The 23,859-nt window shown below is 47.9% G+C and overlaps 30 non-coding genes and 3 pseudogenes across 30 annotated transcripts; 19 read left to right on the top strand and 14 right to left on the bottom strand.

Moving 5' to 3' along the window:
- Positions 1-924: 924 nt before the first annotated feature.
- LOC135046191 (U1 spliceosomal RNA) lies at positions 925-1,088 on the top strand. Its single transcript, XR_010238538.1, has one exon. It is a non-coding gene; the product is annotated as a U1 spliceosomal RNA (small nuclear RNA).
- Positions 1,089-1,240: 152 nt separating this feature from the next.
- LOC135046116 (U1 spliceosomal RNA) lies at positions 1,241-1,376 on the top strand (annotated as a pseudogene).
- Positions 1,377-2,074: 698 nt separating this feature from the next.
- On the top strand, positions 2,075-2,238 carry LOC135046189 (U1 spliceosomal RNA). Its single transcript, XR_010238536.1, has one exon. It is a non-coding gene; the product is annotated as a U1 spliceosomal RNA (small nuclear RNA).
- A 152-nt stretch (positions 2,239-2,390) lies between these two features.
- LOC135046063 (U1 spliceosomal RNA) lies at positions 2,391-2,553 on the top strand. The gene has a single exon (XR_010238436.1). It is a non-coding gene; the product is annotated as a U1 spliceosomal RNA (small nuclear RNA).
- A 674-nt stretch (positions 2,554-3,227) lies between these two features.
- LOC135046180 (U1 spliceosomal RNA) lies at positions 3,228-3,391 on the top strand. Its single transcript, XR_010238527.1, has one exon. It is a non-coding gene; the product is annotated as a U1 spliceosomal RNA (small nuclear RNA).
- A 152-nt stretch (positions 3,392-3,543) lies between these two features.
- On the top strand, positions 3,544-3,706 carry LOC135046093 (U1 spliceosomal RNA). The gene has a single exon (XR_010238459.1). It is a non-coding gene; the product is annotated as a U1 spliceosomal RNA (small nuclear RNA).
- Positions 3,707-4,380: 674 nt separating this feature from the next.
- LOC135046019 (U1 spliceosomal RNA) lies at positions 4,381-4,544 on the top strand. The gene has a single exon (XR_010238392.1). It is a non-coding gene; the product is annotated as a U1 spliceosomal RNA (small nuclear RNA).
- Positions 4,545-4,696: 152 nt separating this feature from the next.
- Positions 4,697-4,831, top strand: LOC135046117 (U1 spliceosomal RNA; annotated as a pseudogene).
- A 699-nt stretch (positions 4,832-5,530) lies between these two features.
- Positions 5,531-5,694, top strand: LOC135046012 (U1 spliceosomal RNA). The gene has a single exon (XR_010238385.1). It is a non-coding gene; the product is annotated as a U1 spliceosomal RNA (small nuclear RNA).
- A 152-nt stretch (positions 5,695-5,846) lies between these two features.
- Positions 5,847-6,009, top strand: LOC135046040 (U1 spliceosomal RNA). Its single transcript, XR_010238413.1, has one exon. It is a non-coding gene; the product is annotated as a U1 spliceosomal RNA (small nuclear RNA).
- Positions 6,010-6,683: 674 nt separating this feature from the next.
- LOC135046020 (U1 spliceosomal RNA) lies at positions 6,684-6,847 on the top strand. Its single transcript, XR_010238393.1, has one exon. It is a non-coding gene; the product is annotated as a U1 spliceosomal RNA (small nuclear RNA).
- A 152-nt stretch (positions 6,848-6,999) lies between these two features.
- On the top strand, positions 7,000-7,162 carry LOC135046041 (U1 spliceosomal RNA). The gene has a single exon (XR_010238414.1). It is a non-coding gene; the product is annotated as a U1 spliceosomal RNA (small nuclear RNA).
- A 1,953-nt stretch (positions 7,163-9,115) lies between these two features.
- On the top strand, positions 9,116-9,189 carry TRNAN-AUU (transfer RNA asparagine (anticodon AUU)). Its single transcript has one exon. It is a non-coding gene; the product is annotated as a tRNA-Asn (tRNA).
- A 3,159-nt stretch (positions 9,190-12,348) lies between these two features.
- On the bottom strand, positions 12,349-12,511 carry LOC135046042 (U1 spliceosomal RNA). Its single transcript, XR_010238415.1, has one exon. It is a non-coding gene; the product is annotated as a U1 spliceosomal RNA (small nuclear RNA).
- A 373-nt stretch (positions 12,512-12,884) lies between these two features.
- On the top strand, positions 12,885-13,047 carry LOC135046067 (U1 spliceosomal RNA). Its single transcript, XR_010238438.1, has one exon. It is a non-coding gene; the product is annotated as a U1 spliceosomal RNA (small nuclear RNA).
- Positions 13,048-13,875: 828 nt separating this feature from the next.
- Positions 13,876-14,038, bottom strand: LOC135046056 (U1 spliceosomal RNA). The gene has a single exon (XR_010238429.1). It is a non-coding gene; the product is annotated as a U1 spliceosomal RNA (small nuclear RNA).
- A 152-nt stretch (positions 14,039-14,190) lies between these two features.
- Positions 14,191-14,354, bottom strand: LOC135045998 (U1 spliceosomal RNA). Its single transcript, XR_010238372.1, has one exon. It is a non-coding gene; the product is annotated as a U1 spliceosomal RNA (small nuclear RNA).
- Positions 14,355-15,028: 674 nt separating this feature from the next.
- On the bottom strand, positions 15,029-15,191 carry LOC135046043 (U1 spliceosomal RNA). The gene has a single exon (XR_010238416.1). It is a non-coding gene; the product is annotated as a U1 spliceosomal RNA (small nuclear RNA).
- A 142-nt stretch (positions 15,192-15,333) lies between these two features.
- LOC135046025 (U1 spliceosomal RNA) lies at positions 15,334-15,497 on the bottom strand. The gene has a single exon (XR_010238398.1). It is a non-coding gene; the product is annotated as a U1 spliceosomal RNA (small nuclear RNA).
- A 674-nt stretch (positions 15,498-16,171) lies between these two features.
- LOC135046109 (U1 spliceosomal RNA) lies at positions 16,172-16,334 on the bottom strand. The gene has a single exon (XR_010238468.1). It is a non-coding gene; the product is annotated as a U1 spliceosomal RNA (small nuclear RNA).
- A 152-nt stretch (positions 16,335-16,486) lies between these two features.
- On the bottom strand, positions 16,487-16,650 carry LOC135046021 (U1 spliceosomal RNA). Its single transcript, XR_010238394.1, has one exon. It is a non-coding gene; the product is annotated as a U1 spliceosomal RNA (small nuclear RNA).
- A 674-nt stretch (positions 16,651-17,324) lies between these two features.
- Positions 17,325-17,487, bottom strand: LOC135046054 (U1 spliceosomal RNA). The gene has a single exon (XR_010238427.1). It is a non-coding gene; the product is annotated as a U1 spliceosomal RNA (small nuclear RNA).
- Positions 17,488-17,639: 152 nt separating this feature from the next.
- Positions 17,640-17,803, bottom strand: LOC135046106 (U1 spliceosomal RNA). Its single transcript, XR_010238465.1, has one exon. It is a non-coding gene; the product is annotated as a U1 spliceosomal RNA (small nuclear RNA).
- A 674-nt stretch (positions 17,804-18,477) lies between these two features.
- Positions 18,478-18,640, bottom strand: LOC135046070 (U1 spliceosomal RNA). Its single transcript, XR_010238441.1, has one exon. It is a non-coding gene; the product is annotated as a U1 spliceosomal RNA (small nuclear RNA).
- A 152-nt stretch (positions 18,641-18,792) lies between these two features.
- On the bottom strand, positions 18,793-18,957 carry LOC135046028 (U1 spliceosomal RNA). The gene has a single exon (XR_010238401.1). It is a non-coding gene; the product is annotated as a U1 spliceosomal RNA (small nuclear RNA).
- Positions 18,958-19,655: 698 nt separating this feature from the next.
- On the bottom strand, positions 19,656-19,791 carry LOC135046090 (U1 spliceosomal RNA; annotated as a pseudogene).
- Positions 19,792-19,943: 152 nt separating this feature from the next.
- On the bottom strand, positions 19,944-20,107 carry LOC135046199 (U1 spliceosomal RNA). Its single transcript, XR_010238545.1, has one exon. It is a non-coding gene; the product is annotated as a U1 spliceosomal RNA (small nuclear RNA).
- A 671-nt stretch (positions 20,108-20,778) lies between these two features.
- LOC135046074 (U1 spliceosomal RNA) lies at positions 20,779-20,941 on the bottom strand. The gene has a single exon (XR_010238445.1). It is a non-coding gene; the product is annotated as a U1 spliceosomal RNA (small nuclear RNA).
- A 144-nt stretch (positions 20,942-21,085) lies between these two features.
- On the top strand, positions 21,086-21,201 carry LOC135046134 (U5 spliceosomal RNA). Its single transcript, XR_010238484.1, has one exon. It is a non-coding gene; the product is annotated as a U5 spliceosomal RNA (small nuclear RNA).
- Positions 21,202-21,471: 270 nt separating this feature from the next.
- On the top strand, positions 21,472-21,587 carry LOC135046132 (U5 spliceosomal RNA). The gene has a single exon (XR_010238482.1). It is a non-coding gene; the product is annotated as a U5 spliceosomal RNA (small nuclear RNA).
- A 286-nt stretch (positions 21,588-21,873) lies between these two features.
- LOC135046139 (U5 spliceosomal RNA) lies at positions 21,874-21,989 on the top strand. Its single transcript, XR_010238489.1, has one exon. It is a non-coding gene; the product is annotated as a U5 spliceosomal RNA (small nuclear RNA).
- A 274-nt stretch (positions 21,990-22,263) lies between these two features.
- Positions 22,264-22,379, top strand: LOC135046147 (U5 spliceosomal RNA). Its single transcript, XR_010238496.1, has one exon. It is a non-coding gene; the product is annotated as a U5 spliceosomal RNA (small nuclear RNA).
- Positions 22,380-22,654: 275 nt separating this feature from the next.
- LOC135046155 (U5 spliceosomal RNA) lies at positions 22,655-22,770 on the top strand. The gene has a single exon (XR_010238504.1). It is a non-coding gene; the product is annotated as a U5 spliceosomal RNA (small nuclear RNA).
- The last annotated feature ends 1,089 nt before the right edge of the window (positions 22,771-23,859 follow it).

Here is a 23,859-nt window from a genome sequence, read left to right on the forward strand (position 1 = left end):
ATGAGCCCCACACCAAAGGAGGGTGGGGGTGTTTAATGCGAACTAGGGGTCATCCAAGCACTGCAAAAGGCCGCCATGCCCTGCATGCCCCTTTTCTCTTTTCATATGCAGATGAGGGTTCCAGTCAACTTTGGCCCACTGCTTGGATTTACATCACCGTATGCAAATCCGTCTGCTGCAGACCTTCCCCCAGGAGTGCTTGTACTAGTTGTTGCATATGGGCCCTCATTCCGAGTCGTTCGCTCTGTAAATTTCATCGCATCGCAGTGAAATTCTGCTTAGTATGCATGCGCAATATTCGCACCGCGACTGCGCCAAGTAATTTTACAATGAAGAAAGTATTTTTACTCACGGCTTTTTCTTCGCTCCGGCGATCGTAATGTGATTGACAGGAAATGGGTGTTACTGGGCGGAAACAGGCCGTTTTATGGGCGTGTGGGAAAAAACGCTACAGTTTCCGGAAAAAACGCAGGAGTGGCCGGAGAAACGGGGGAGTGTCTGGGCGAACTCTGGGAGTGTTTGTGACGTCAAACCAGGAACGACAAGCACTGAACTGATCGCAGATGCAGAGTAAGTCTGAAGCTACTCTGAAACTGCTAAGTAGTTTGTAATCGCAATATTGCGAATACATCGGTCGCAATTTTAAGAAGCTAAGATTCACTCCCAGTAGGCGGCGGCTTAGCGTGTGTAACTCTGCTAAAATCGCCTTGCGAGCGATCAACTCGGAATGAGGGCCATGGTTTGATATTTGATGGTGCTTCAGTATTAGGCAGCCTTCCGCCCTCCCATGTTCATCTGAAAAGATGTGGTCTCCCTGCAGTTGTTGTCCCCAGATGAGAGTTCCCTTGTGCTGCCTCAGTTGAATCTCCTTTACTTGACAGAGATGTGCCTGAGCAGCGGCCCTCACCAGCCCTATCCCAAATCATACTTATTTTGCATAGGAGATACCATGGTCATGAAGATTGTTCTCCCAGGGTGCGGTTCATTCATTGCATTCTGGGTATGCTGAACCCTGTGATTTTCCCAAATGTGGGAAACTCGACTGCATTATTTGTGGTAGTGGGGGACTGTGTTTGTGCTTTCCTCTGGTCAGCTCTGGTAAAAGTCAGATTTCTTTGTCTCAGATCTTCCTCTAGCCTTGTTCTTCTTTCGAGAGTTCCCTGGTGCTGCTTCAGTTGGATCTCCTTCACTTCACAGGGGGGAACCCGAGCAGCGACCCTCCCCAGCTCTAGCCCAACTCCTACTTACCTGCCAGGTGAGATACTATGATCATGAAGGTTCTTCTCCCAGGGCAATGCTCAACCATTGCACTCTGGGTGTGCTGCTCCTGCGATTTCCCCAAATGTGGGAAACTTGACTGCATAATTTGTGTTTCCCCTCGTCGGCTCTCGTATAATTCAGATCTCTTTGTCTCAGGTCTCTCTCCAGCCTAGTTTGCTGTCTGTTTCCACTTCTCTTTTCTTGAGCCGCTCCCTTCTATGCCCTTGCGCACTATCCTGACTTCTCCCGTCTGCTTACTTCGTGCCTTCCAATGCACAATGCGAACTACAGGTAGTGCTGCAGGGCCCACACCCTTTTACTTGCCTTACAGAGTAGCTCTGGAGCAGTTACAGTGCCCAGCTGCTGCAAGAAATCAGCTTGAATGCTTCAGGGGCTGGGGCATAGCCAACATGAGCCCCACACCGAAGGAGGGAGGAGGTGTGTAATGCAAACTAGGGGTCATCCAAGCGCTGCAAAAGGCCGCCATGCCCTGCACGCCCCTTTTCTCTTTTCATATGCAGACGAGGGTTGAAGCCAACTTTGACCCACTGCTTGGATGACATCACCATATGCAAATCCATCTGCTGCAGGCCTTCCCCCAGGAATGCTTGCACTAGTTGTTGCATTTGGTTTGTTGTTTGGGGGTGCTTCAGTATTAGGCAGCCTTCTGCCCTCACATGTTCATCTGAAAATATGTGTTCTCCCTGCAGTTGTTGTCCCCAGATGAGAGTTCCCTTGTGCTGCCTCAGTTGAATCTCCTTTACTTGACAGAGATGTGCCTGAGCAGCGGCCCTCCCCAGCCCTATCCCAAATCATACTTATTTTGCATAGGCGATACCATGGTCATGAAGATTGTTCTCCCAGGGTGAGGTTCATTCATTGCATTCTGGGTATGCTGACCCCTGTGATTTCCCCAAATGTGGGAAACTCGACTGCATTATTTGTGGTAGTGGGGGACTGTGTTTGTGCTTTCCTCTGGCCAGCTCTGGAAAAAGTCAGATTTCTTTGTCTCAGATCTTCCTCTAGCCTTGTTCTTCTTTCGAGAGTTCCCTTGTGCTGCCTCAGTTGGATCTCTTTCACTTGACAGGGGGGTGCCCGAACAGCGACCCTCCCCAGCTCTAGCCCAACTCCTACTTACCTGCCAGGTGAGATACTATGATCATGAAGGTGCTTCTCCCAGGGCAAGGCTCACCCATTGCACTCTGGGTGTGCTGCCCCTGCGATTTCCCCAAATGTGGGAAACTTGACTGCATAATTTGTGTTTCCCTTGGTCGGCTCTCGTATAATTCAGATCTCTTTGTCTCAGGTCTCTCTCCAGCCTAGTTTGCTGTCTGTTTCCACTTCTCTTTTCTTCAGCCGCTCCCTTCTATACCCTTGTGCACTATCCTGACTTCTCCTCCCGTCTGCTTACTTTGTGCCTTCCAATGCACAATGCAAACTACAGGTAGTGCTGCAGGGCCCACACCCTTTTACTTGCCTTACAGAGCAGCTCTGGAGCTGTTACAGTGCCCAGCTGCTGCAAGAAATCAGCTTGAATGCTTCAGGGGATGGGGCATGGCCAACATGAGCCCCACACCAAAGGAGGGTGGAGGTGTTTAATGCGAACTAGGGGTCATCCAAGCACCGCAAAAGGCCGCCATGCCCTGCACGCCCCTTTTCTCTTTTCATATGCAGATGAGGGTTGAAGCCAACTTTGACCCACTGCTTGGATGACATCACCGTATGCAAATCCGTCTTCTGCAGAACTTCCCCCAGGAATGCTTGCACTAGTTGTTGCATTTGGTTTGTTGTTTGGGGGTGCTTCAGTATTAGGCAGCCTTCTGCCCTCCCATGTTCATCTGAAAATATGTGTTCTCCCTGCAGTTGTTGTCCCCAGATGAGAGTTCCCTTGTGCTGCCTCAGTTAAATCTCCTTTACTTGACAGAGATGTGCATGAGCAGCGGCCCTCCCCAGCCCTATTCCAAATCATACTTATTTTGCATAGGAGATACCATGGTCATGAAGATTTTTCTCCCAGGGTGAGGTTCATTCATTGCATTTTGGGTATGCTGACCCCTGTGATTTCCCCAAATGTGGGAAACTCAACTGCATTATTTGTGGTAGTGGGGGACTGTGTTTGTGCTTACCTCTGGTCAGCTCTGGTAAAAGTCAGATTTCTTTGTCTCAGATTTTCCTCTAGCCTTGTTCTTCTTTCGAGAGTTCCCTTGTGCTGCCTTAGTTGGATCTCCTTCACTTTACAGGGGGGTACCCTAGCAGCGACCCTCCCCAGCTCTAGCCCAACTCCTACTTACCTGCCAGGTGAGATACTATGATCATGAAGGTGCTTCTCCCAGGGCAAGGCTAACCCATTGCACTCTGGGTGTGCTGCTCCTGCGATTTCCCCAAATGTGGGAAACTTGACTGTATAATTTGTGTTTCCCCTGGTCGGCTCTCGTATAATTCAGATCTCTTTGTCTCAGGTCTCTCTCCAGCCTAGTTTGCTGTCTGTTTCCACTTCTCTTTTCTTGAGCCGCTCCCTTCTATGCCCTTGCGCACTATCCTGACTTCTCCTCCTGTCTGCTAACTTTGTGCCTTCCAACGCACAATGCGAACTACAGGTAGTGCTGCAGGGCCCACACCCTTTTACTTGCCTTACAGAGCAGCTCTGGAGCTGTTACAGTGCCCAGCTGCTGCAAGAAATCAGCTTGAATGCTTCAGGGGCTGGGGCATAGCCAACATGAGCCCCACACCAAAGGAGGGTGGAGGTGTTTAATGCAAACTAGGGGTCAGCCAAGCGCCGCAAAAGGCCACCATGCCCTGCACGCCCCTTTTCTCTTTTCATATGCAGACGAGGGTTGAAGCCAACTTTGACCCACTGCTTGGATGACATCACCATATGCAAATCCATCTGCGGCAGGCCTTCCCCCAGGAATGCTTGCACTAGTTGTTGCATTTGGTTTGTTGTTTGGGGGTGCTTCAGTATTAGGCAGTCCTCTGCCCTCCCATGTTCATCTGAAAATATATGTTCTCCCTGCAGTTGTTGTCCCAAGATGAGAGTTCCCTTGTGCTGCCTCAGTTGAATCTCCTTTACTTGACAGAGATGTGCATGAGCAGCGGCCCTCCCCAGCCCTATTCCAAATCATACTTATTTTGCATAGGAGATACCATGGTCATGAAGATTTTTCTCCCAGGGTGAGGTTCATTCATTGCATTTTGGGTATGCTGACCCCTGTGATTTCCCCAAATGTGGGAAACTTGACTGCATTATTTGTGGTAGTGGGAGACTGTGTTTGTGCTTTCCTCTGGTCAGCTCTGGTAAAAGTCAGATTTCTTTGTCTCAGATCTTCCTCTAGCCTTGTTCTTCTTTCGAGAGTTCCCTGGTGCTGCCTCAGTTGGATCTCCTTCACTTCACAGGGGGGAACCCGAGCAGCGACCCTCCCCAGCTCTAGCCCAACTCCTACTTACCTGCCAGGTGAGATACTATGATCATGAAGGTGCTTCTCCCAGGGCAAGGCTCAACCATTGCACTCTGGGTGTGCTGCTCCTGCGATTTCCCCAAATGTGGGAAACGTGACTGCATAATTTGTGTTTCCCCTCGTCGGCTCTCATATAATTCAGATCTCTTTGTCTCAGGTCTCTCTCCAGCCTAGTTTGCTGTCTGTTTCCACTTCTCTTTTCTTGAGCCGCTCCCTTCTATGCCCTTGCGCACTATCCTGACTTCTCCCGTCTGCTTACTTCGTGCCTTCCAACGCACAATGCGAACTACAGGTAGTGCTGCAGGGCCCACACCCTTTTACTTGCCTTACAGAGTAGCTCTGGAGCAGTTACAGTGCCCAGCTGCTGCAAGAAATCAGCTTGAATGCTTCAGGGGCTGGGGCATAGCCAACATGAGCCCCACACCGAAGGAGGGTGGAGGTGTGTAATGCGAACTAGGGGTCATCCAAGCGCTGCAAAAGGCCGCCATGCCCTGCACGCCCCTTTTCTCTTTTCATATGCAGACGAGGGTTGAAGCCAACTTTGACCAACTGCTTGGATGACATCACCATATGCAAATCCATCTGCTGCAGGCCTTCCCCCAGGAATGCTTGCACTAGTTGTTGCATTTGGTTTGTTGTTTGGGGGTGCTTCAGTATTAGGCAGCCTTCTGCCCTCACATGTTCATCTGAAAATATGTGTTCTCCCTGCAGTTGTTGTCCCCAGATGAGAGTTCCCTTGTGCTGCCTCAGTTGAATCTCCTTTACTTGACAGAGATGTGCCTGAGCAGCGGCCCTCCCCAGCCCTATCCCAAATCATACTTATTTTGCATAGGCGATACCATGGTCATGAAGATTGTTCTCCCAAGGTGAGGTTCATTCATTGCATTCTGGGTATGCTGACCCCTGTGATTTCCCCAAATGTGGGAAACTCGACTGCATTATTTGTGGTAGTGGGGGACTGTGTTTGTGCTTTCCTCTGGTCAGCTCTGGAAAAAGTCAGATTTCTTTGTCTCAGATCTTCCTCTAGCCTTGTTCTTCTTTCGAGAGTTCCCTTGCGCTGCCTCAGTTGGATCTCTTTCACTTGACAGGGGGGTGCCCGAACAGCGACCCTCCCCAGCTCTAGCCCAACTCCTACTTACCTGCCAGGTGAGATACTATGATCATGAAGGTGCTTCTCCCAGGGCAAGGCTCACCCATTGCACTCTGGGTGTGCTGCCCCTGCGATTTCCCCAAATGTGGGAAACTTGACTGCATAATTTGTGTTTCCCCTGGTCGGCTCTCGTATAATTCAGATCTCTTTGTCTCAGGTCTCTCTCCAGCCTAGTTTGCTGTCTGTTTCCACTTCTCTTTTCTTGAGCCGCTCCCTTCTATGCCCTTGCGCACTATCCTGACTTCTCCTCCTGTCTGCTTACTTTGTGCCTTCCAACGCACAATGCGATCTACAGGTAGTGCTGCAGGGCCCAGACCCTTTTACTTGCCTTACAGAGCAGCTCTGGAGCTGTTACAGTGCCCAGCTGCTGCAAGAAATCAGCTTGAATGCTTCAGGGGCTGGGGCATAGCCAACATGAGCCCCACACCAAAGGAGGGTGGAGGTGTTTAATGCAAACTAGGGGTCAGCCAAGCGCCGCAAAAGGCCACCATGCCCTGCACGCCCCTTTTCTCTTTTCATATGCAGACGAGGGTTGAAGCCAACTTTGACCCACTGCTTGGATGACATCACCATATGCAAATCCATCTGCGGCAGGCCTTCCCCCAGGAATGCTTGCACTAGTTGTTGCATTTGGTTTGTTGTTTGGGGGTGCTTCAGTATTAGGCAGCCTTCTGCCCTCCCATGTTCATCTGAAAATATATGTTCTCCCTGCAGTTGTTGTCCCAAGATGAGAGTTCCCTTGTGCTGCCTCAGTTGAATCTCCTTTACTTGACAGAGATGTGCATGAGCAGCGGCCCTCCCCAGCCCTATTCCAAATCATACTTATTTTGCATAGGAGATACCATGGTCATGAAGATTTTTCTCCCAGGGTGAGGTTCATTCATTGCATTTTGGGTATGCTGACCCCTGTGATTTCCCCAAATGTGGGAAACTTGACTGCATTATTTGTGGTAGTGGGAGACTGTGTTTGTGCTTTCCTCTGGTCAGCTCTGGTAAAAGTCAGATTTCTTTGTCTCAGATTTTCCTTTAGCCTTGTTCTTCTTTCGAGAGTTCCCTTGTGCTGCCTCAGTTGGATCTCCTTCACTTGACAGGGGGGTGCCCGAGCAGAGACCCTCCCCAGCTCTAGCCCAACTCCTACTTACCTGCCAGGTGAGATACTATGATCATGAAGGTGCTTCTCCCAGGGCAAGGCTCACCCATTGCACTCTGGGTGTGCTGCCCCTGCGATTTCCCCAAATGTGGGAAACTTGACTGCATAATTTGTGTTTCCCCTGGTCGGCTCTCGTATAATTCAGATCTCTTTGTCTCAGGTCTCTCTCCAGCCTAGTTTGCTGTCTGTTTCCACTTCTCTTTTCTTCAGCCGCTCCCTTCTATACCCTTGTGCACTATCCTGACTTCTCCTCCCGTCTGCTTACTTTGTGCCTTCCAATGCACAATGCAAACTACAGGTAGTGCTGCAGGGCCCACACCCTTTTACTTGCCTTACAGAGCAGCTCTGGAGCTGTTACAGTGCCCAGCTGCTGCAAGAAATCTGCTTGAATGCTTCAGGGGATGGGGCATGGCCAACATGAGCCCCACACCAAAGGAGGGTGGAGGTGTTTAATGCGAACTAGGGGTCATCCAAGCACCGCAAAAGGCCGCCATGCCCTGCACGCCCCTTTTCTCTTTTCATATGCAGATGAGGGTTGAAGCCAACTTTGACCCACTGCTTGGATGACATCACCGTATGCAAATCCGTCTTCTGCAGAACTTCCCCCAGGAATGCTTGCACTAGTTGTTGCATTTGGTTTGTTGTTTGGGGGTGCTTCAGTATTAGGCAGCCTTCTGCCCTCCCATGTTCATCTGAAAATATGTGTTCTCCCTGCAGTTGTTGTCCCCAGATGAGAGTTCCCTTGTGCTGCCTCAGTTGAATCTCCTTTACTTGACAGAGATGTGCATGAGCAGCGGCCCTCCCCAGCCCTATTCCAAATCATACTTATTTTGCATAGGAGATACCATGGTCATGAAGATTGTTCTCCCAGGGTGAGGTTCATTCATCTGGGGACAACAACTGCAGGGAGAACACATATTTTCAGATGAACATGGGAGGGCAGAAGGCTGCCTAATACTGAAGCACCCCCAAACAACAAACCAAATGCAACAACTAGTGCAAGCATTCCTGGGGGAAGGCCTGCCGCAGATGGATTTGCATATGGTGATGTCATCCAAGCAGTGGGTCAAAGTTGGTTCAAACACCTTTGCAAAGTTCTATAAGTTTGATACCCTGGCTGAGGAGGACCTCCTGTTTGCTCAATCGGTGCTGCAGAGTCATCCGCACTCTCCTGCCCGTTTGGGAGCTTTGGTATAATCCCCATGGTCCTTACGGAGTCCCCAGCATCCTCTAGGACGTAAGAGAAAATAAGATTTTAAACCTACCGGTAAATCTTTTTCTCGTAGTCCGTAGAGGATGCTGGGTGCCCGTCCCAAGTGCGGTCTACTTCTGCAAGACTTGTATATAGTTATTGCTTACATAAGGGTTATATGTTAGTTTTCATCGGTCTTGGACTGATGCTATGTTGTTTTCATACTGTTAACTGGGTAGTATATCACAAGTTATACGGTGTGATTGGTGTGGCTGGTATGAATCTTGACCTTGGATTAACAAAAATCCTTTCCTCGTACTGTCCGTCTCCTCTGGGCACAGTTTCTCTAACTGAGGTATGGAGGAGGGGCATAGAGGGAGGAGCCAGTGCACACCCAGATCTAAAGTCTTTCTTAAAGTGCCCATGTCTGCTGCGGAGCCCGTCTATCCCCCATGATCCTTACGGAGTCCCCATCATCCTCTACGGACTACGAGAAAAAAAAATTACCGGTAGGTTTAAAATGTTATTTTTTTCTCTGCAACCCACTGCTAAATTGTGCTTCCTAGCTGTTTTTTATAAAATCACTTAATTAAATCTAACTCTGATTACGTCAGAGAAGGCCAGGTACCCTACACCATAAGAGGGGGTTTGAAATTTTGACTTGTCTACTTAAAGATCACCAAAATCTGATGACAAGGTCAATTACATCCCTGGGTGGGATTGAACCACCAACCTTTTGGTTAATAGCCCATGTAAGTGCAAGAAATCCTGAAGCACTCACTCATCATGGGAAAGTACCAATGTGTATCTTACAAAAATTCTCCAGATTATTGACTTTTTAAAGTTTTTCTAGGAAACGTTCTAGATGAATGATTATTAGCCTTTGTCAGTATAGACTTTTGCAAGGTGTCTCTGTGGCGCAATCGGTTAGCATGTTTGGCTATTAACCAAAAGGTTGGTGGTTCAATCCCACCCAGGGATGTAATTGACCTTGTAATCAGATTTTGGTGATCTTTAAGTAGACAAGTCAAAATTTCAAAAAAAAACCCTTATGGTGTAGGGTACCTGGCCTTCTCTGATGTAATCAGAGTTAGATTTGATTAAGTGATTTTATAAAGAAACAGCTAGGAAGCACAATTTAGCAGTGGGTTGCAGAGAAAAAAAAATATGCTGGCAGAAAAGTCCAATTGAGTGATTAAACAGCTCTTCATTTTCTGATTTTATGTTTATGCTAACAAATTTGCTCTCTGAAAAGTGTCCACAAAGCCAAGTCTCTGATTAACACCTTTGTAGGAATGGTTTTTCACCTATTACTGAAATAAACTTGCTTCATTGGAAAGGCATCAAAGATGCATCCTCATTTCAATGTCTACTGAAATAATACAGGTTGACACCAGGAAACGTCACTGCATCCTTGCTGCTTCCTCATGGGGAAGTCTGTTTAATGTGAAAACAAGGTGATATCTAATCAGCACACAGGTAAGGAATTAAGAAAATCTTTCTTTATGGGTGAAGATGTTTCTCACAAATTGTTGTCCCAATGCATCATTGAAATTCAAGATGGGAGATGATTTTCATATATCACTTGTACATTTTGCATTGCTCTTCTGGTGACAATGTAGTTTGTTTTTGTCAATTACCATTTCAGTAATAGGGTAAAGAAAATTAAGTGGATTTTTTAAAGAAAACAATGCTGTCAATATACTATTAAAACAAATTAAAATGATAAAAGTTATTGTACTTTAAGTAAAAATAAAAGAGCCAAAATATCAATCCCAGTTTTTGATTACTTTAATTATAAAAAAAAAAATGCACATAGCAGAGGATAGTTTTGATCAATCAACCTCTGGGTTATGGGCCCAGCATGCTTCCATTGCACTACTCTGCTGCTCATGGAAGTGTAAGAGATCCTGAAGACTAAATTGATTAAAGGCCTAAAAGTACTGGACTATAAGGAAAGACTTACTAGGCTGAATATTTATACACTAGAAAAGAGGTGCCTAAGAGGAGATATTATTAATATCTTCAAATATGTAAAGATACATAACAAAGAGTTATCAGAGGAATTATTTATTAAAAGAACACGTGGTCACTCGCTGCGACTGGAGGAAAGTTCAGAACGCAATGGAGGAAAGGTTTCTTCACTGTTAGGGCAATCAGGATGTGGAATTCCCTGCCAGGGAAGGTGGTAATGGCGGACTCTGTAATTGGATTTAAAAAAGGAATGGATACATTTCTGAATGAAAAAGCTATCCAAGGTTATAATACTTAAAATATCAACATGGTTAATCCGGGGGTAACATGAGTTATAGTAGCTAACTAGTCATAAAACATTATTCAGCAAGTATGTAGAATCATCACAACTTAAAACAGGTTGAACACGATGGGCAATTTGCCTCTATTCAACCTCAAAAACTATGTTACTATATTACTATGTTATTGTAGTATACAGAACACCACAATGCAATGAGCAGTGATAGTGAGCACTGATGAGGATACTAGAACTGACACTGAGCAGCAAGATGCAGCACTGGACTATTAGTAATGTACTGTAGTATGCTGAGCACCACAATGCAGCACAAGACAATGAGCAGTGATACTGAGCACTGATGAGGATACTACTGAGAACTGACACTGAGCAGGAGAGACACACTACTAGTATTACTGAGCAGCAATAAGTAACCACTGATACTGAGCACTGATATTGAGATTTCCACTGAGAGAACATAGCCACGTCCTCTCCGCTCTCTCTTCAATGCACGAGTAAAAATGGCAGCAACGCGCAGCTCTTTATATGGAATCCGAATCTCGCGAGAATCCGACAGCGGGATGATGACATTTTCCCTTGTTCAGGTTTTCCGAGTCAGGCGGGAACAACCGAGCCTGCCTCGGACCAGTGTAAACCACGTGGAGTTCGTGGGGAATTCGGTTCTCGGAGAACCGAACCCGCTCCTCTCTACCTTATACCCATCAATTTTTTTATTTTCAATCTAAGCCCCTGCAGTTTTCTGTAAGCATCTGCTTCGCTATGATGATCAACAAGTCACAAGGGCAAACACTCAGGGTTTGAGGCGTAGATCTTAGGACCAGCTGCTACAAGCATGGCAGAGGTGTCACTATCACTGGTGACACCCAGAGAGGTGGCGAGGGAGATTGTAATGCAGTGCGCGCAGATAAGCAGCGCAATGGTAAAAAGGAGGCATGGTTTCATAGGTAGGGGCGTGGCCTGGTGGCCTGAATCTACATTTTGTTGCTCCGGGTGTCCCGGGGGTTGGGGGCTGCACCCGGGGACTAGTGTGTGAGCGGTGCTTGCTCCTGCACAGTGACAGGGCATGGCCACCCAGCATGACGCCTCCCTTCTTGACCATGCTGTAATTGCAGTCGCACTGCAGTTCAGCGTGATCATAAAAAATGGTGTAGGCTCCTGCTGGTGCAGACTGTATGTGCGCGCAGGAAGCCGCCACCATTTTTTTGATCACAGCGGCTGAATGTGATGTCATACAGAGCAGCTCTGGAGCTGTTACAGTGCCCAGCTGCTGCAAGAAATCAGCTTGAATGCTTCAGGGGCTGGGGTATAGCCAACATCAGCCCCACACCGAAGGAGGGTGGAGGTGTTTAATGCAAACTAGGGGTCAGTCAAGCGCCGCAAAAGGCCACCATGCCCTGCACGCCCCTTTTCTGTTTTCATATGCAGACGAGGGTTGAAGCCAACTTTGACCCACTGCTTGGATGACATCACCATATGCAAATCCATCTGCGGCAGGCCTTCCCCCAGGAATGCTTGCACTAGTTGTTGCATTTGGTTTGTTGTTTGGGGGTGCTTCAGTATTAGGCAGCCTTCTGCTGCACCCTGCTTTGGTGTGGGGCTCATGTTGGCCATGCCCCATCCCCTGAAGCTTTCAAGCAGATTTCTTGCAGCAGCTGGGCACTGTAACAGCTCAAGAGCTGCTCTGTAAGGCAAGTAAAAGGGTGTGGGCCCTGCAGCACTACCTGTAGTTTGCATTGTGCATTGGAAGGCACAAAGTAAGCAGACGGGAGGAGAAGTCAGGATAGTGCACAAGGGTATAGAAGGGAGCGGCTGAAGAAAAGAGAAGTGGAAACAGACAGCAAACTAGGCTGGAGAGAGATCTGAGACAAAGAGATCTGAATTATACGAGAGCCGACCAGGGGAAACACAAATTATGCAGTCAAGTTTCCCACATTTGGGGAAATCGCAGGGGCAGCACACCCAGAGTGCAATGGGTGAGCCTTGCCCTGGGAGAAGCACCTTCATGATCATAGTATCTCACCTGGCAGGTAAGTAGGAGTTGGGCTAGAGGAAGATCTGAAACAAAGAAATCTGACTTTTACCAGAGCTGACCAGAAGGAAAACACAAACACAGTCCCCCACTACCACAAATAAAGCAGTCGAGGTGAGGTTCATTCATTGCATTTTGGGTATGCTGACCCCTGTGATTTCCCCAAATGTGGGAAACTCGACTGCTTTATTTGTGGTAGTGGGGGACTGTGTTTGTGTTTTCTTCTGGTCAGCTCTGGTAAAAGTCAGATTTCTTTGTTTCAGATCTTCCTCTAGCCTTGTTCTTCTTTTGAGAGTTCCCTTGTGCTGCCTCAGTTGGATCTCCTTCACTTAACAGGGGGGTGCCCGAGCAGCGACCCTCCCCAGCTCTAGCCCAACTCCTACTTACCTGCCAGGTGAGATACTATGATCATGAAGGTGCTTCTCCCAGGGCAAGGCTCACCCATTGCACTCTGGGTGTGCAGCCCCTGCGATTTCCCCAAATGTGGGAAACTTGACTGCATAATTTGTGTTTCCCCTGGTCGGCTCTCGTATAATTCAGATCTCTTTGTCTCAGATCTCTCTCCAGCCTAGTTTGCTGTCTGTTTCCACTTCTCTTTTCTTCAGCCGCTCCCTTCTATACCCTTGTGCACTATCCTGACTTCTCCTCCCGTCTGCTTACTTTGTGCCTTCCAATGCACAATGCAAACTACAGGTAGTGCTGCAGGGCCCACACCCTTTTACTTGCCTTACAGAGCAGCTCTGGAGCTGTTACAGTGCCCAGCTGCTGCAAGAAATCTGCTTGAATGCTTCAGGGGATGGGACATGGCCAACATGAGCCCCACACCAAAGGAGGGTGGAGCAGAAGGCTGACTAATACTGAAGCACCCCCAAACAACAAACCAAATGCAACAACTAGTGCAAGCATTCCTGGGGGAAGGCCTGCCGCAGATGGATTTGCATATGGTGATGTCATCCAAGCAGTGGGTCAAAGTTGGCTTCAACCCTCGTCTGCATATGAAAACAGAAAAGGGGCGTGCAGGGCATGGTGGCCTTTTGCGGCGCTTGACCGACCCCTAGTTTGCATTAAACACCTCCACCCTCCTTCGGTGTGGGGCTCATGTTGGCTATGCCCCAGCCTCTGAAGCATTCAAGCTGATTTCTTGCAGCAGCTGGGCACTGTAACAGCTCCAGAGCTGCTCTGTAAGGCAAGTAAAAGGGTGTGGGCCCTGCAGCACTACCTGTAGTTTGCATTGTGCATTGGAAGGCACAAAGTAAGCAGACGGGAGGAGAAGTCAGGATAGTGCACAAGGGTATAGAAGGGAGCGGCTGAAGAAAAGAGAAGTGGAAACAGACAGCAAACTAGGCTGGAGAGAGACCTGAGACAAAGAGATCTGAATTATACGAGAGCCGACCAGGGGAAACACAAATTATGCAGTCAAGTTTCCCACATTTGGGGAAATCGCAGGAGCAGCACACCCAGAGTGCAATGGGTGAGCCTTGCCCTGGGAGAAGCACCTTCATGATCATAGTATCTCACCTGGCAGGTAAGTAGGAGTTGGGCTAGAGCTGGGGAGTGTCGCTGCTCGGGTACCCCCCTGTCAAGTGAAGGAGATCCAACTGAGGCAGCACAAGGGAACTCTCGAAAGAAGAACAAGGCAAGAGGAAAATCTGAGACAAAGAAATCTGACTTTTACCAGAGCTGACCAGAGGAAAGCACAAACACAGTCCCCCACTACCACAAATAATGCAGTTGAGTTTCCCACATTTGGGGAAATCACAGGGGTCAGCATACCCAAAATGCAATGAATGAACCTCACCCTGGGAGAACAATCTTCATGACCAATGTATCTCCTATGCAAAATAAGTATGATTTGGAATAGGGCTGGGGAGGGCCGCTGCTCATGCACATCTCTGTCAAGTAAAGGAGATTCAACTGAGGCAGCACAAGGGAACTCTCATCTGGGGACAACAACTGCAGGGAGAACACATATTTTCAGATGAACATGGGAGGGCAGAAGGCTGCCTAATACTGAAGCACCCCCAAACAACAAACCAAATGCAACAACTAGTGCAAGCATTCCTGGGGGAAGTTCTGCAGAAGACGGATTTGCATACGGTGATGTCATACAAGCAGTGGGTCAAAGTTGGCTTCAACCCTCATCTGCATATGAAAAGAGAAAAGGGGCGTGCAGGGCATGGCGGCCTTTTGCGGTGCTTGGATGACCCCTAGTTCGCATTAAACACCTCCACCCTCCTTTGGTGTGGGGCTCATGTTGGCCATGCCCCATCCCCTGAAGCATTCAAGCAGATTTCTTGCAGCAGCTGGGCACTGTAACAGCTCCAGAGCTGCTCTGTAAGGCAAGTAAAAGGGTGTGGGCCCTGCAGCACTACCTGTAGTTTGCATTGTGCATTGGAAGGCACAAAGTAAGCAGACGGGAGGAGAAGTCAGGATAGTGCACAAGGGTATAGAAGGGAGCGGCTGAAGAAAAGAGAAGTGGAAACAGACAGCAAACTAGGCTGGAGAGAGACCTGAGACAAAGAGATCTGAATTATACGAGAGCCGACCAGGGGAAACACAAATTATGCAGTCAAGTTTCCCACATTTGGGGAAATCGCAGGGGCAGCACACCCAGAGTGCAATGGGTGAGCCTTGCCCTGGGAGAAGCACCTTCATGATCATAGTATCTCACCTGGCAGGTAAGTAGGAGTTGGGCTAGAGCTGGGGAGGGTCTCTGCTCGGGCACCCCCCTGTCAAGTGAAGGAGATCCAACTGAGGCAGCACAAGGGAACTCTCAAAAGAAGAACAAGGCTCTGAAACAAAGAAATCTGACTTTTACCAGAGCTGACCAGAGGAAAACACAAACACAGTCCCCCACTACCACAAATAAAGCAGTCGAGTTTCCCACATTTGGGGAAATCACAGGGGTCAGCATACCCAGAATGCAATGAATGAACCTCACCCTGAGAGAATAATCTTCATGACCATGGTATCTCCTATGCAAAATAAGTATGATTTGGGATAGAGCTGGGGAGGGCCGCTGCTCAGGCACATCTCTGTCAAGTTAAGGAGATTCAACTGAGGCAGCACAAGGGAACTCTCATCTGGGGACAACAACTGCAGGGAGAACACATATTTTCAGATGAACATGGGAGGGCAGAAGGCTGCCTAATACTGAAGCACCCCCAAACAACAAACCAAATGCAACAACTAGTGCAAGCATTCCTGGGGGAAGGCCTGCCGCAGATGGATTTGCATATGGTGATGTCATCCAAGCAGTGGGTCAAAGTTGGCTTCAACCCTCGTCTGCATATGAAAACAGAAAAGGGGCGTGCAGGGCATGGTGGCCTTTTGCGGCGCTTGTCTGACCCCTAGTTTGCATTAAACACCTCCACCCTCCTTCGGTGTGGGGCTCATGTTGGCTATGCCCCAGCCCCTGAAGCATTCAAGCTGATTTCTTGCAGCAGCTTGGCACTGTAACAGCTCCAGAGCTGCTCTGTAAGGCAAGTAAAAGGGTGTGGGCCCTGCAGCACTACCTGTAGTTTGCATTGTGCATTGGAAGGCACAAAGTAAGCAGACGGGAGGAGAAGTCAGGATAGTGCACAAGGGTATAGAAGGGAGCGGCTGAAGAAAAGAGAAGTGGAAACAGACAGCAAACTAGGCTGGAGAGAGACCTGAGACAAAGAGATCTGAATTAAACGAGAGCCGACCAGGGGAAACACAAATTATGCAGTCAAGTTTCCCACATTTGGGGAAATCGCAGGAGCAGCACACCCAGAGTACAATGGGTGAGCCTTGCCCTTGGAGAAGCACCTTCATGATCATAGTATCTCACCTGGCAGGTAAGTAGGAGTTGGGCTAGAGCTGGGGAGGGTCGCTGCTCGGGTACCCCCCTGTAAAGTGAAGGAGATCCAACTGAGGCAGCACAAGGGAACTCTCGAAAGAAGAACAAGGCTAAAGGAAAATCTGAGACAAAGAAATCTGACTTTTACCAGAGCTGACCAGAGGAAAGCACAAACACAGTCTCCCACTACCACAAATAATGCAGTCAAGTTTCCCACATTTGGGGAAATCACAGGGGTCAGCATACCCAAAATGCAATGAATGAACCTCACCCTGGGAGAAAAATCTTCATGACCATGGTATCTCCTATGCAAAATAAGTATGATTTGGAATAGGGCTGGGGAGGGCCGCTGCTCATGCACATCTCTGTCAAGTAAAGGAGATTCAACTGAGGCAGCACAAGGGAACTCTCATCTTGGGACAACAACTGCAGGGAGAACATATATTTTCAGATGAACATGGGAGGGCAGAAGGCTGCCTAATACTGAAGCACCCCCAAACAACAAACCAAATGCAACAACTAGTGCAAGCATTCCTGGGGGAAGGCCTGCCGCAGATGGATTTGCATATGGTGATGTCATCCAAGCAGTGGGTCAAAGTTGGCTTCAACCCTCGTCTGCATATGAAAAGAGAAAAGGGGCGTGCAGGGCATGGTGGCCTTTTGCGGCGCTTGGCTGACCCCTAGTTTGCATTAAACACCTCCACCCTCCTTTGGTGTGGGGCTCATGTTGGCTATGCCCCAGCCCCTGAAGCATTCAAGCTGATTTCTTGCAGCAGCTGGGCACTGTAACAGCTCCAGAGCTGCTCTGTAAGGCAAGTAAAAGGGTCTGGGCCCTGCAGCACTACCTGTAGATCGCATTGTGCGTTGGAAGGCACAAAGTAAGCAGACAGGAGGAGAAGTCAGGATAGTGCGCAAGGGCATAGAAGGGAGCGGCTCAAGAAAAGAGAAGTGGAAACAGACAGCAAACTAGGCTGGAGAGAGACCTGAGACAAAGAGATCTGAATTATACGAGAGCCGACCAGGGGAAACACAAATTATACAGTCAAGTTTCCCACATTTGGGGAAATCGCAGGAGCAGCACACCCAGAGTGCAATGGGTGAGCCTTGCCCTGGGAGAAGCACCTTCATGATCATAGTATCTCACCTGGCAGGTAAGTAGGAGTTGGGCTAGAGCTGGGGAGGGTCGCTGCTCGGGTACCCCCCTGTAAAGTGAAGGAGATCCAACTAAGGCAGCACAAGGGAACTCTCGAAAGAAGAACAAGGCTAGAGGAAAATCTGAGACAAAGAAATCTGACTTTTACCAGAGCTGACCAGAGGAAAGCACAAACACAGTCCCCCACTACCACAAATAATGCAGTTGAGTTTCCCACATTTGGGGAAATCACAGGGGTCAGCATACCCAAAATGCAATGAATGAACCTCACCCTGGGAGAAAAATCTTCATGACCATGGTATCTCCTATGCAAAATAAGTATGATTTGGAATAGGGATGGGGAGGGCCGCTGCTCATGCACATCTCTGTCAAGTAAAGGAGATTTAACTGAGGCAGCACAAGGGAACTCTCATCTGGGGACAACAACTGCAGGGAGAACACATATTTTCAGATGAACATGGGAGGGCAGAAGGCTGCCTAATACTGAAGCACCCCCAAACAACAAACCAAATGCAACAACTAGTGCAAGCATTCCTGGGGGAAGTTCTGCAGAAGACGGATTTGCATACGGTGATGTCATCCAAGCAGTGGGTCAAAGTTGGCTTCAACCCTCATCTGCATATGAAAAGAGAAAAGGGGCGTGCAGGGCATGGCGGCCTTTTGCGGTGCTTGGATGACCCCTAGTTCGCATTAAACACCTCCACCCTCCTTTGGTGTGGGGCTCATGTTGGCCATGCCCCATCCCCTGAAGCATTCAAGCTGATTTCTTGCAGCAGCTGGGCACTGTAACAGCTCCAGAGCTGCTCTGTAAGGCAAGTAAAAGGGTGTGGGCCCTGCAGCACTACCTGTAGTTTGCATTGTGCATTGGAAGGCACAAAGTAAGCAGACGGGAGGAGAAGTCAGGATAGTGCACAAGGGTATAGAAGGGAGCGGCTGAAGAAAAGAGAAGTGGAAACAGACAGCAAACTAGGCTGGAGAGAGACCTGAGACAAAGAGATCTGAATTATACGAGAGCCGACCAGGGGAAACACAAATTATGCAGTCAAGTTTCCCACATTTGGGGAAATCGCAGGAGCAGCACACCCAGAGTACAATGGGTGAGCCTTGCCCTGGGAGAAGCACCTTCATGATCATAGTATCTCACCTGGCAGGTAAGTAGGAGTTGGGCTAGAGCTGGGGAGGGTCGCTGTTCGGGCACCCCCCTGTCAAGTGAAAGAGATCCAACTGAGGCAGCACAAGGGAACTCTCGAAAGAAGAACAAGGCTAGAGGAATATCTGAGACAAAGAAATCTGACTTTTTCCAGAGCTGACCAGAGGAAAGCACAAACACAGTCCCCCACTACCACAAATAATGCAGTCGAGTTTCCCACATTTGGGGAAATCACAGGGGGTCAGCATACCCAGAATGCAATGAATGAACCTCACCTTGGGAGAACAATCTTCATGACCATGGTATCGCCTATGCAAAATAAGTATAATTTGGGATAGGGCTGGGGAGGGCCGCTGCTCAGGCACATCTCTGTCAAGTAAAGGAGATTCAACTGAGGCAGCACAAGGGAACTCTCATCTGGGGACAACAACTGCAGGGAGAACACATATTTTCAGATGAACATGTGAGGGCAGAAGGCTGCCTAATACTGAAGCACCCCCAAACAACAAACCAAATGCAACAACTAGTGCAAGCATTCCTGGGGGAAGGCCTGCAGCAGATGGATTTGCATATGGTGATGTCATCCAAGCAGTGGGTCAAAGTTGGCTTCAACCCTCGTCTGCATATGAAAAGAGAAAAGGGGCGTGCAGGGCATGGCGGCCTTTTGCAGCGCTTGGATGACCCCTAGTTCGCATTACACACCTCCACCCTCCTTCGGTGTGGGGCTCATGTTGGCTATGCCCCAGCCCCTCAAGCATTCAAGCTGATTTCTTGCAGCAGCTGGGCACTGTAACTGCTCCAGAGCTACTCTGTAAGGCAAGTAAAAGGGTGTGGGCCCTGCAGCACTACCTGTAGTTCGCATTGTGCGTTGGAAGGCACGAAGTAAGCAGACGGGAGAAGTCAGGATAGTGCGCAAGGGCATAGAAGGGAGCGGCTCAAGAAAAGAGAAGTGGAAACAGACAGCAAACTAGGCTGGAGAGAGACCTGAGACAAAGAGATCTGAATTATACGAGAGCCGACGAGGGGAAACACAAATTATGCAGTCAAGTGTCCCACATTTGGGGAAATCGCAGGAGCAGCACACCCAGAGTGCAATGGGTGAGCCTTGCCCTGGGAGAAGCACCTTCATGATCATAGTATCTCACCTGGCAGGTAAGTAGGAGTTGGGCTAGAGCTGGGGAGGGTCGCTGCTCGGGCACCCCCCTGTCAAGTGAAAGAGATCCAACTGAGGCAGCACAAGGGAACTCTCGAAAGAAGAACAAGGCTAGAGGAAGATCTGAGATAAAGAAATCTGATTTTTACCAGAGCTGACCAGAGGAAAGCACAAACACAGTCCCCCACTACCACAAATAATGCAGTCGAGTTTCCCACATTTGGGGAAATCACAGGGGTCAGCATACCCAGAATGCAATGAATGAACCTCACCCTGGGAGAACAATCTTCATGACCTTGGTATCGCCTATGCAAAATAAGTATGATTTGGGATAGGGCTGGGGAGGGCCGCTGCTCAGGCACATCTCTGTCAAGTAAAGGAGATTCAACTGAGGCAGCACAAGGGAACTCTCATCTGGGGACAACAACTGCAGGGAGAACACATATTTTCAGATGAACATGGGAGGGCAGAAGGCTGCCTAATACTGAAGCACCCCCAAACAACAAACCAAATGCAACAACTAGTGCAAGCATTCCTGGGGGAAGGCCTGCAGCAGATGGATTTGCATATGGTGATGTCATCCAAACAGTGGGTCAAAGTTGGCTTCAACCCTCGTCTGCATATGAAAAGAGACAAGGGGCGTGCAGGGCATGGCGGCCTTTTGCGGCGCTTAGATGACCATTAGTTCGCATTACACACCTCCACCCTCCTTCGGTGTGGGGCTCATGTTGGCTATTCCCCAGCCCCTGAAGCATTCAAGCTGATTTCTTGCAGCAGCTGGGCACTGTAACTGCTCCAGAGACGCTCTGTAAGGCAAGTAAAAGGGTGTGGGTCCTGCAGCACTACCTGTAGTTTGCATTGTGCGTTGGAAGGCACGAAGTAAGCAGACGGGAGAAGTCAGGATAGTGCGCAAGGGCATAGAAGGGAGCGGCTCAAGAAAAGAGAAGTAGAAACAGACAGCAAACTAGGCTGGAGAGAGACCTGAGACAAAGAGATCTGAATTATACGAGAGCCGACCAGAGGAAACACAAATTATGCAGTCAAGTTTCCCACATTTGGGGAAATCGCAGAAGCAGCACACCCAGAGTGCAATGGGTGAGCCTTGCCCTGGGAGAAGCACCTTCATGATCATAGTATCTCATCTGGCAGGTAAGTAGGAGTTGGGCTAGAGCTGGGGAGGGTCGCTGCTCGAGCATCCCCCTGTCAAGTAAAGGAGATTCAACTGAGGCAGCACAAGGGAACTCTCATCTGGGGACAACAACTGCAGGGAGAACACATATTTTCAGATAAAAATATTGGTCATGCTCTGGTTTCTCTTCAGAACGAACAAATCTTTCGCCTTTTACTAAAGATTTCCGTGGAGAGGAGCAAAACCGAGTTTTATCTCAATTTTTGCATGCCCCATCTTTTTGGGGTTTCTTTTATCGGTTTAAAGATAGAATGAGTGTGCTTTAATGTAAGCTCATTTGCATAGAAATTACAGTAAATGTTTGTTTCTTTTCAAACAGAACTTTCTTGACCATGCTACTTGCTTGAAAGATCTGGGAGCACATGGAATACAGTACAAACCATGCTTATAGCAAGGAGAAGACAGGTGAGAAATCTGCTTTCTTTCAAATTGGGCGCTCACTTTGATCTGAATGAGGACTGCTGGCACGGCACTCAGGCGACAGGTGGAATCTTGGTCATGCTCTGGTTTCTCTTCAGAACGAACAAATCTTTCGCCTTTTACTAAAGATTTCCGTGGAGAGGAGCAAAACTGAGTTTTATCTCAATTTTTGCATGCCCCATATTATTGGGGTTTCTTTTATCGGATTAAAGACAGAACGAGTGTGCTTTCTTGTTAGCTTTAATGTAAGTTTATTTGCATAACAATGACAATAAATGTCTGTTTCTTTTCAAGCAGAACTTTCTTGACCATACTAATTGCTTGAAAGATCTGGGAGCACATGGAAAAGAGTACAAACCATGCTTATAGCAAGGGGAAGCCTGGTGAGAAATCTGCTTTCTTTCTTTCAAATTGGGTGCTCACTTTGAGCTGAATGAGGACTGCTGGCATGGCACTCAGGCGACAGGTGGAATCTTGGTCATGCTCTGGTTTCTCTTCAGAACGAACAAATCTTTCGCCTTTTACTAAAGATTTCCGTGGAGAGGAGCAAAACTGAGTTTTATCTCAATTTTTGCATGCCCCGTCTTATTGGGGTTTCTTTTATCAGTTTAAAGATAGAACGAGTGTGCTTTAATGTAAGCTCATTTGCGTAGAAATGACAGTAAATGTTTGTTTCTTTTCAAACAGAACTTTCTTGACTATACTAATTGCTTGAAAGATCTGGGAGCACATGGAAAAGAGTACAAACCATGTTTATAGCAAGGGGAAGCCTGGTGAGAAATCTGCTTTCTTTCTTTCAAATTGGGTGCTCACTTTGAGCTGAATGAGGACTGCTGGCATGGCACTCAGGCGACAGGTAGAATCTTGGTCATGCTGTGGTTTCTCTTCAGAACGAACAAATCTTTCGCCTTTTACTAAAGATTTCCGTGGAGAGGAGCAAAACTGAGTTTTATCTCAATTTTTGCATGCCCCATCTTATTGGGGTTTTATTTTATTGGTTTAAAGATAGAACGAGTGTGCTTTAATGTAAGCTCATTTGCATAGAAATGACAGTAAATGTTTGTTTCTTTTCAAACAGAACTTTCTTGACCACACTAATTGTTTGAAAGATCTGGGAGCACATGGAAAAGAGTACAAACCATGTTTATAGCAAGGGGAAGCCTGGTGAGAAATCTGCTTTCTTTCATTCAAATTGGGTGCTCACTTTGAGCTGAATGAGAACTGCTGGCATGGCACTCAGGCGACAGGTGGAATCTTGGTCATGCTCTGGTTTCTCTTCAGAACTAACAAATATTTCGCCTTTTATTAAAGATTTCCGTGGAGAGGAGCAAAACTGAGTTTTATCTCAATTTTTGCATGCCCCATATTATTGGGGTTTCTTTTATCAGTTTAAAGACAGAACGAGTGTGCTTTCTTGTTAGCTTTAATGTAAGTTTATTTGCATAACAATGACAGTAAATGTTTGTTTCTTTTCAAACAGAACTTTCTTGACCATGCTACTTGCTTGAAAGATCTGGGAGCACATGGAAAACAGTACAAACCATGCAGTATCACAAGAGCCTTTATTTGATCTTTCATGAAGATTAGGAAAACAGAGGCTCTGTTTGTCCTGTATGCTCCCAACATGATTGGGTGTCCTGCTTCCATGCAGACCATTATGCGCTGGATCTGTGGTAAGATTCAGCATGCTCATTCCACGGCAGGATTGCCGTTACTGAATTAGGTGAAGACACATTCTACTAGAAAGGTGGGTTCATCCTGGGCAGCTGGTCGGGGAGTCTCGGCATTGCAACTTTGCCGAGCAGCTATTTAGTAAACACTTTTGCTAAGTTTTACAAGTTTGATACCTTGGCTGATGATAACCTCAAGTTGGGTCATTCGGTGTTGCAGAGTCGTACGCACTCTCCCACCCGTTCAAGAGCTTTGGTATAACCCCATGGTTCTTAATGTGACCCCAGCATCCTCTAGGTCGTATGAGAAAATAGGATTTTAATACCTACCGGTAAATCCTTTTCTCTTAGTACGTAGAGGATGCTGGGCACCCGTCCCAGTCCATACTGTGTCTGCAGTTATTACTTGTGGTTATACACATGTTGTGTTACGGTTCTGGTCAGCTTTTTGCTGCAATTGTTCATGCCGTTGGCTTGTGTTCTGTTGAATGCCACGTTCTGCGGCATGCTTAAGGTGTGAGCTGGTAAGATGCTCACCTTAGTTTAACAATAAATCCTTTCCTCGAAATGTCCGTCTCCCTGGGCACAGTTCCTATAACTGGAGTCTGGAGGAGGGGCATAGAGGGAGGAGCCAGTTCACACCCTTTGAAAGTCTTAAAGTGCCCATGTCTCTTGCGGATCCCGTCTATACCCCATGGTTCTTAATGTGACCCCAGCATCCTCTACGGACTAAGAGAAAAGGATGCCCTTGTGTACTATCCTGACTTCTCCTCCCGTCTGCTTACTTTGTGCCTTC

This window comes from Pseudophryne corroboree, unplaced genomic scaffold (genome assembly GCF_028390025.1).
Source record: "Pseudophryne corroboree isolate aPseCor3 unplaced genomic scaffold, aPseCor3.hap2 scaffold_915, whole genome shotgun sequence".
Taxonomy (NCBI): domain Eukaryota; kingdom Metazoa; phylum Chordata; class Amphibia; order Anura; family Myobatrachidae; genus Pseudophryne; species Pseudophryne corroboree.